We start from the raw sequence: 10445 nt of genomic DNA, 5'->3' as shown, positions 1-10445 counted from the left end.
TTCTGAGGATGCCTTTACTATTTTAATGGTGATGGCCTGAGGCTTCTAGACCTGGCAACCATGAACAGCTTTTCATCTTTGTAAAAATAAACTGAGATCGTTCACGGAGTTTTCCATTGTTTATCAGCCCTAGTAAATATTTGTGGGTGTCCTTATTCATTAGCTATTTCAGATTTGCAAAGGACTCTTTCCAAAATAAAAGAGAGAGAAAAGAATCAGGGGAAATATTTAGAATGCCAGCAGTAGCAGCAAGCAGTGTAGTGAATGCCAAGGCAGCTTTAACCTTCACTGTGGTGGGTCTCTTGTGTCTTCCTGTTCCATTCACATTGTCTTTTCTGCATCCTGGACAACACTGCCAATTAAAACAAAGCCTTTACCTTGCAGCTCTACTTGCAAACAGGATTGATTGAGGTTTGCTGCTGGAACAGTTTAAAGTAGCCAGGAAACAGGCATCCAATCCCAGCTGCAGTAGGTATTGTTTAAGGAAAGAATCAGAGCCATTTTTTCCTGGTCATGGCCTCATCAAATAAAGAAAAGTTGCGGTGTTTCAAGAACATGCTCTCACTCTGTATGGAGTTTTTTGAGTATCCCATCCATAGTCCTCCAGTCTTTGGTAGAAATTTGAAAGCACTGTACTGCTTTTACTGAAAAAGTATCCAAGGAGTTCCTCAAGTCTGTGCTCATCTCTAGGGCCTTTTAAGTACAGGCGTTATGTTGTAGGTGGAAAGAGATAGAAAAAGTATTACTCAAAACTTTGATCTTCATTTTGGGCAAAAACTCATAATGAACCTGAATATTGGTTTTTGGGAAGTGCCATCTTGATGCATTATTTTTGGTATTTCATTTGCTTTCACCTTTACTGGCTAATTAGGTCTCTGAAGTTATTTACTTCATACAGAGCCCATCCCTCATTCTGCAGTCCATGAGTTGGCCAGAAAAGACCAAGGTCACCGAACCACAACATCTATGTGGCAACAACTCCAAATATAATCTTGCGGGATATTTTTTTTAATAGAAAGTTCATTTTTCCATTAAAAACAGATTCTTTTCATTCCTCTACCCCAGGTCACCTTTTTTGTTTATTCCCAAATAATTTAAACAGGACATTTTCAGATTGCCCTCCCCATATTGCAAAAACCATTTTACTTAATCTTATTCTTTTCTGGCAAACACAACTAAACATTGGGTAATTTTTTTCCCATTTCCTTTATTCTGTAAAAATTTTTGTTTCTCTTAATTCCTTTTTTTTTTTTTTTTTTTTTTTTAGTTCTTCATTCCTACTTATAAAATGGTACCAGTGGAGGATTTCACAGGAATTCATTAAGCTGATTTCATTATTCCAGTTATCTTACATCTTGGGTAGTTGAATTATTATTACTAAAATTTCTTTTAATTCATTTTGATAATAATTAATCCCACTTATGAAAAGAAAACTGCTAAACCAAACCAAAAACAGAGTGAGTTAGAAAGGCATTTCAAGAGGCAAGAGTAGAAAATATTATTATTACCTTTTCCCTTTTATTATTCTGTCACTTAATGAAATCCACAAGTTGTGCTGTCCAGCACTTGTCCACGCCATAAGTATTACCACACCACTCTTATCAACTCCTTGGTTGTTCAAGTGGTTCAGGTTTATGCTGCAGATTGAAAGGTCTTATATTCTTCCTTCTAACATTTTTCAAGTTAGATATGGCAAATTTTGGCAGGTGGATGTGCTCTTATCAGATTTTCAAATAAATAAAAAGAAAAAGCAGGACATTCATTTATGGAGGAAAAAAACTACTCAAAGAATATTGTGTCAACCCCAATGCACTTAGAATTAATTACTACCATGTCTTGACTGTGAGACCAAAACGTGTCCTTCTGTGCATGCAAGCATAATTACACGAGAACATACATGTTGCTCCTTGGAAATCCAGTATTATCCACTGCACTAACATAGGGAAGAGGAGACCTTATTAAAAATACATACATAATTTTCATTTTTAATATAATGTGTAAATATTTACTTTTTAAAGTATGGCTGTGATACTCAAGGGAACTGGCTTGTCTTTTGGGCACTCCCAGAAAAGTCCTGCTCAGCAAGGCTGTAACAATACCATCATTTGAGAATGTCAGAATAACAGGTCACATACCAACCTCAACCACAGTATTTCTGGTTTTTGTGATCTGCATGTAATACCACTGCTTAGCATTTTTGCATGATTTTGGGAAAGGTGGAAAGGAGGGAGGAATTTTGGCAGAGGAATTTTGGCAATAGGTGTGCAAATTCAAATTCAGAAAGGTAAAAATGAGAAAGCCTTAGTCCCACTGCTGGTAAGAATGGAAATAAAGCACATACGTCTTAGTCATCCTGTCCCTTTTCTATATATGAAACAAATCTAAGTTTTACCTCCAGCTGCAAACTCTGTCTACTTGGGAATATAAATTATTGTCACAGCTTATGTAAGCTTGATATATTTTGGTTGCTTATAATGAAAAGAGTAATTTTATAGAAGGCTAGGTAATATTACTTTTGTTCATTATGTACTTCTCCAACCTGTTTCCCAAGATGATAATATTTATAATAGAACAGTTGTCATTCTGAGTTTTTCATTACTTCCCTTGAGATAGCTGTCGATGCAAACAGCCAAAATCATGTATCAGAAACTGCATTGCTGTTCTCCGAGAGATCCCAAGCTACCAGCATGTGGTTCTCATTTGGAAAGAGTGAGAAGGGGCAGTGTTCTCATAATAGCTCCAAACAAAAAACATTTACTTGAAACAGAAGGGTACAGTGAGAGGTGATGTCCTCAGGAATAAATTTTGCATTTTTAAGCCAATAGTGGTACAAGAAGGTGCATTCATTTGCCACTCTCACTACCTGCCAAGGTATAGAGAAAGGTCACCTATATGACCCTAAATAACTGATGAAGCACAGCTGAAAGAAGGAGCACGTGCATCAGTGTATCATGGTACCAGGTTCCAAGCATATCCTAATTGAAACTAAAGTTTATTTAAAGATCGATGAAACATTATATAAGTTGTTTTCCAGTCTACTGCCACATGCAGCAACATTAAAACTACACTCATCTAATTGCCCTACCTACAGCCATGAAACCATTTATTGTTGTCTAAACATGATGAAAAAATTGTAATAAATTTTTCCATTCTAACACAATTGATGTTTTTTGACTATACTAGATATACATAAAAAGCAGTCATAATTCTGACGCCTACTCAGCCCTACTGTTTAGTATAAATGTAAATCCTGTCCACTATCACCCTCCTACCAAGGATCACAAAAATTATATGTACTTAATCATTGGCTAGAAAAAAAAAATACCTGGTCTGAGTTAAGCAGAATTTATTAGCTAGCTTCAGCATCTGAAAAGATTCCAGTCATAGACCTAACTTATTTTAGGATTATCTATAGTTTAGGATTATCTATACCTAAGCAGAAATGGTATGACAAAGCAAGGAAGCAGAGAAGTTTATAAGATAGGTAGCTTACACTTAATAGGAAAAAAAAAAAGAAATCAATGGCTACAAAGTCTCTTAAGGAAATTTGGCTAAATAAGAGGAAATGTAGATCAGGGCAGAAATCATGGGAATTACATTTAGGACATACTACTGGCTTAAGCTTAAGGCATGCTCTTGCTAGACATGCTACTATGAATTTCTGATAGACAAAGACAGAATTAGAGAAGTAAAAGGAAAAATTTATAATATCTGGCAAACAGTTGAATGCATTACAAAAAAAGGTTGTCCTCAGGTAAGTAGAAGTAAGCCACATTATTTTTCAAAAGAGACAATTTCTCTGCTTTGAAAAAAAAAAAGGAATTGCAAATAAGTCTAACTTTTGTTAGAAATATTTGTGTTCCTGAGTAGATGTCTCCTTCTGCACTGAAATTAAGTTCAGCTTTAAGGAATTATTTAGTAAAAACAAAATCTTCCTTGAAGGGGAATATGCTTTTCCTTTTTCACTTCTCAGTGAAAATTCCCCTGGCTGGCCCAAGTAAGGATGAGAGTGTTTGAACAACTTCATTTTTTTTCCTACAAATGAAAATTGTTTTCTGTGCCACTTTTTATTTGGATACTTTTTAATTCTTTGAATGTTCTGAAAAAGGAACGTTTTCAGCTTGCATGGAGATCAGAGTTTAAAGTGACCATGTTGTTATTTTTGTTATCAATATTTTTGATTCCCTAACGGATTAATCCCTTTTGGCACTAGTATAGACTACGTCCCAGGACCATGGCTTGGGATGGAGAGTCAGAGAAAATCATATATACTGTATGAAGTCTTGCAGGTAATTTATTTGTCTTCTGGGAGGTTCCTAAAAGAACCCCCTTAAAAGAGGGGACAAAAATAGTTCCCAAAAGCTTTCCTGAACATGCTGAGGGAGGGTGCATATTCAAAGATATCCCATGAAACTTAGATGGTCTAGTTAACCCCCCAGAGCCAAACTTTCAAACATGAGAGGCTTTGAGAAGTTTATGGGGAGTTAGGTACAGGCAAGGGAAATAAGGCAGGTGGTGCAAATTAAAGCAGATCTGTAGCTACTCTGTCTATGCTGTGTTTGAATTAGCAAAAACAAACCTCTAAATACCAGAGAACAAAAAAAAAAAATTATTTTAAATATGAGAAAGTCCAGAATTTCACTCTTTAGATGGATTCAATGGAGCACTTCTTGTTCATCCACTGCATTTTGCTGTCTGGCAATGTTATACATTACAAAATCCATGCTAGTTAAGACGCTTTTGTTACTGATTTTTCTCTCAGGGTCTCAATGAGACGTACAGTCATGGCTTTATTGTGTTTCCAACACCCCATGAGACAGACCCTTATAAATGCAGATGGTATACAAGGATGGGCACAGAAGGGGACTTCAGACAAGTAAACAAGTATTCAGAGGAGAAATCTGGGCAGAATGAGAAGGCTGCAGGACTGATCACAATAATGATAAAAAAGCAACCCTCCATGTAGATTCCAGGGGGAGGTAAAATAGGATGGGGTGGGAGTGACAGCAGGGATTTCTGCCAGATGTAGAAAGGAGAGAGAGGACAATGCTGGCTCATGGCAGGATGCCTGTTTTCCTCCTACCAGTTTTGAATGACTTCCAGGGAAAAAGTACACTGAAGAATATCTCTCCCTCGAGTGTCTGTGTTGCTGCAGTATGAAATATAAGCAAGGGGGTTTGGCTATATCTTCAAAACGTGAAGGAGAATGAGTCAAAAAGCTTGTGTTATCTTTCTGCTAGTGAAGGGAATTTTATCCAACAGCATAATGAGAAATTGCCTAGTTATATTTTTTTAAGTTTGCAGCAGAAAGACAAAATACCAAATTAAGTCACAAGGACTCCAAAAGTGAAAGTTGTTTTGGTTTGATGGGGTTGGTTTGCTTTTTTTTTTTGTTTAAATTTACTTGCCCAGTAAAATGCTTTAGGGTTGTTCCCCATCTTTTAATTTATTTGTTCCATGAGCATGATTCTTTCTTTCTTGTGTTCCAATAGTTAAAACAGCAAGAGGGAAAATAATTCTTTCCAGTCAGAAATAATTTTTACATTACCTTCACTTCCAAAGAAATTCAGAATGGAAAATAATGCTCTATAGAATAGAAAATAATGCTCCATTTTATTATATGTAACATTTCAAGCTGAGAAAAACAACTCCCTAAGAAAGCAATGCTGTGACTAGAACAAGAGGAGACAGTTTGTCTGCTTCTTCCTAACATGAAGAAAGTTCCTATAGGCTACTGGTGCTATTGTGCCATTGCTTCGCAAGAGGGACCAAGAAAGAAACTGCAGCCTTCTCCCCCTCTCACACTCCTGCCACCCATGGTGCAGATTTAAGCTAGGCATCTTCAAACAGAAAAGGTTCAGACAGAGGGACCATAAATCCAACTGAAGTTTTTCTCATGGCAGTATGTTGTTAACTTACTGGCACGCCACTGGGTTTGGCTTTGTTTAACAGGCTGGCATTCTACAAAAAAATAAATCAGGCCTTTAATTTAGATGTTAACTTCATTCCTTCACGTTTCAATATTTTCATTCAAGGCATTTAAAATGTACCCATTATTTTTGCAGATCACATCATCAGATAGTATTAATAACAATAATACCTAATTGGCTTTTATTTTGGCTACAGCTTATTTCTCTAGTCCTAATTATTATAATAAAAAATAATGTGTGTTGATTGTTACACAAGAAAAGAATTAAAGAACTTTATTTCTACACTGGAGTTTTGTTCCTGCTTAGGTATGAAATTATTTATTCTGACACAAGTTTGTGAAGCTGGAGTCCAGTGTTGGCCCAATTAAACTAAACCCACTGTAAATTCAGCAGAGCAGTGTTTGCACGTGACAGGCTTTTCTCCTCTGAGAGCAAACATGGAGCAATATTTCTCTCATACCCAAAGTCTGTATTTGGCTCCATACAGATTTGGGTTCTATGTATCAAACCTGAGTCTGACTGGAGTGAAAACTGTCAGGTTTTGTGCTAGATCTGAACCATAGCTCTCAGATTAGACTGGATTTCTGTTTCTCATAGAAGTACATTATATCCCTGCAACAATATAACAATTTTTGGCAAGTTAGTGAAATAAAACCCCAACACAATGTGCATGAACACATCTCTAAAAATGTCCTGGGAGACAATCTGGTAGTTGAGAGCAACAACATGATGGGAAAAGATTACCATCAGTATACCAACACAGCTGGCATAATTTCTTTGAGAAAATATCATGCTCTTCATGGCACAAATGCAAACAGGCTCCCAAAGTTAATTCCTTGTATTTTTATAATTTGACTTAGAAGATTCCAAAGAGAACGGCAACAGAAAAATTAGGGCAACAGTTCTACACAATGTATGGAAAGAAAGTATGAAGATCTCAGAAAGAATCCTTTTCTTCAACAGCAGTCTGTCCCATCAGAAGAAGGCTAGCCTGGAACTTCTTGAAGCTTGTTTAGTCTGGGAAAGAATAATTGTACTCCATAGTCTGATTATGGTTTCAAATTAATTTTCATGTGTTTACTGCTCCCTAAACAAATCTATTCACAGGAATTAAGAAAACCACATACAAAATCTATAAATTAGAATTTTTCCAAGAGTAAAGGGGATGTTTTCTAGCTCCACTTAATTATTGAAATGTAATAAACATAGGCAGGTGGGGAGGAAGTCAAAGTGGATAAAATAAAGCCAGGTTTCCATGTCATGGTGTTGGGCAAATTCCAAGACTAATTATTCATCGCTTCTGTAGCTGTGATTTTCATTAAATTCTGCTGAGGTGCTGCAGAACTTAATTTGTTTCAAAATGCATTCAGACTTGCTCATGGGACTGCGGAATGGCACACCATAAACTTGGTTTGGAAGCACACTTAAATGTATCTCTCAGCTCACGTTTTCTCAACTGCCTTGAGACTGAACAAAAATTGGAAGTGAGGTAGACCCACCTCTTGGTAGACCCCAGTTAAATTGTGCTAGTTATTGTCATCATATCTGAATGTGATCAGATATGCAGAGACCTCTGGCACATTTGGCTAATTATATTCCAGAATCACAGAATCACAGAACATGCTGTGTTGGAAGGGACCCACAAGGATAACTGAGTCCAATTCCTGGCCCTGAACAGCACCATCTCCAAGAGTCACATCATGCACCTGAGAGTGTTGTCCAAATATTTCTTGAACTCTGTCAGGTTTGCTGTTGTGACCACTTCCCTGGGGAGCTTGTTCCAGCACCCAATCTTCTGGATGAAGAAACCTTTCTTAATATCCAGCCTAAACCTCCCCTGACACAGCTTCAGGCCATTCCCTCCAGTCCTGTGATTGGCCACCAAAGAGAGGAGATCAGTGTCTGCCCCTCTTCCTCCCCTCACAAGGAAGGTGTAGCTGCAATGAGGGCTCCCCTCAATCTCTTCTCCAGGCTAAACAGACCAGCTGACCTCATATGACCCTCATATGGTTTCCCTTCAAGACCCTTCATCATCCTCCTGACCCTCCTTGGGATACTCTCTAACAGTTTATTATTTTTCTTATATTGTTTTGACCAACACTGCCTCCAGCACTCGAGGTGAGGCTGCCCCAGTGCAGAGCAGAGCAGAGTGGGACAATCCCTGCCTTTCCTGGCTGGTGATGCTGTGCTTGATGCCCCCAGGACAGGGTTGGCCCTTCTGGCTGCCAGGGCACTGCTGGCTCACCTTCAACTTGCCAGTGACCAGGACCCCCAGGTCCCTTTCCATGGCACTGCTCTCCAGCATCCCATTTCCCAGTCTGTCCATGTATCCAGGGTTGCCCCATTCCAGATGCAGAGTCTGAGACTTTCCCTTCTTGAACATCACTGGTGATCACCCAGCCCTCTGATTTGTCAAAGTCACTCTGCAGGGCACTCATTCCTTTGAGAGAATCAACAATGCCAAAACAATAACAGCCCCTTGCCTGTAATGCACAACTGGATGGTGTACATTAGCATCCCCTGATTTCCATATTAGGAGATGCTGAGCCATGCCATCAAATTTTTTGTGATGACCTACCTAACACAGATAAAAAGGTCTTGCTATAAACTAAAACCTCATTCTCCTTTTCCTCTGGGTCAAGCTTGTTGTCCTTCTCTTGCCCTTAAACCTGGCAGCTTTGTGAGATAAGATTTTCTTAGCATTCAGTGAGGGAATGAAGGTTGGAAAAGAAAAGGAGAGCAAAATCCATTATTTATTTGTAGCAAGAAAACCATAATTTTACAACTCAAAGCACTAAAGAGGGTTTTTCCAAAGTCATATAAGATACTCAGCTTTGGAGCCCAAATTGACATTTCTCTGTCCAGGTGATAAATCTCATGCCATGAATTGACTTGAAATTCCTAATTCTGTCTGGCCTCCTTTCCTTCTCAAGCAACTATTTCCTCAGGTAATCCTTCCTGAAGGGACAAGTATAAAGTGCAGATATTGTCATTTAAAGGAAATTATTATTTGCTATGGAGGGGCTTCTCTTCACTGGAACAAACATGTTGCTAGAATGGATGCCAGGCATAGGATCTAGCCTTAGCAGTCATAGAGGGTTGACATTTGTTTTTCACAAATTGAGTTAGACAGTGATCAGACATTCCAGTTAGACCTAAGGTAAGACTTAACTGAATAGCTGAGTTCTGCTCTCTTCCAGAGAGTAGAAGAAAATGGATCATTTCAGGTGAAAATTTTCTCATGCCACTGGCTCAGCACCTTTAATCAAAACTCTAGCGGCATTGGCTGAATATTTCTTAGAACATAGCTGAGCAGATTCCCTTCTCTCTGGTTTGACATACTCCTTGTAAGCTACTAGGAAAGGTAACCATGGCAGCAAGCTTCTGGAAATGGAGTTATGGTCTAAATATTCATTGATTTTTCAGGTCTGTGGAAAACAGTCATTTCCACGAGCTTAACAAGATGTGAGAAGAGATTGTTATCTGGAAATGTTTACAGATTAGTGTAAAACCAGATGTAAACATGGAAGCTGCTTATGAGGTGCTGCAGCTGAAACACCAAAATGCTACATCCAGCCAACTCCCTGATTAGTTCATTTCATAATTAACACAAGCAGGATTAGAAACTAGATCTCGCTCCCCCTGAAACCAGTGATCATTTTCTCTACGATGAATAGCACAAGATCACAGCACTTAGAACACAAGCTGAAACTCAGTTCTCTACAGGACAGGTGGAAGCTCCATTTAAGTCCTCATAAAACCCTTATGGATTCTCATGAGATCAAAGTCATTCATTTACCACCTGTCTGTCTTGAAATCATTAAGCCTCAGACAGTCATTCTGACTCTCCTGAGTATAACACAGCACAAATTTGTAGATGTGAACAAGGCTTGGCTTCATGAAATTTAGGGAAGTTAAGCATTCTTGTTCCTGATGTAACTATCCACAGTTCACAATAAACAGCCTCACAACAAAGTTTTGTACCATGGCTCCACTGCTGCCATGGGAAGGGAATGGGATGTTCCGTCAAATGGCTGGGTATAAGGCTGTTGCCTCAGGTATGGTTAGGTGCATCTTGGACGCACTCAGATTTGGAATTTTAACCCTAAAGAAACTCTTCTAGTGACAATTTCTGTATTTTAAGGGAAAAGAGCAAAACATGAATGCTCCAAAATAACTGCGTAATGAATTTGCATAGTGCATTGGACAAAACTAAGAATGTACATTTTACTAAGCTAAACACATCATTGTATGTTAGATAATGGGGAATGAAAAGAGAAAAGCAGATAAAAAACTTTTTGATTTTTCTTTTCATTTTTTAAGTTGCAAATTATATTTCAACTGAATTGTGTAATTGTATGTTAATGTTGGTTAGGAAAAATACGTACACTTTATCAGTATATGATTGCTCCTAGCCCAAGACCAGTAATAAAGTTTTTCTTTAGAACAACATATTCTTCCAGCAGAGTTTCTAAGTAATCGTTACAAACATGTTTTAAAATAATAAGATCCTAG

Source organism: Ammospiza nelsoni, chromosome 3 (genome assembly GCF_027579445.1).
Source record: "Ammospiza nelsoni isolate bAmmNel1 chromosome 3, bAmmNel1.pri, whole genome shotgun sequence".
Taxonomy (NCBI): Eukaryota; Metazoa; Chordata; class Aves; order Passeriformes; family Passerellidae; genus Ammospiza; species Ammospiza nelsoni.
The sequence above is the reverse complement of the archived record's forward strand: the minus strand, read 5'-3'. Positions refer to the sequence as shown.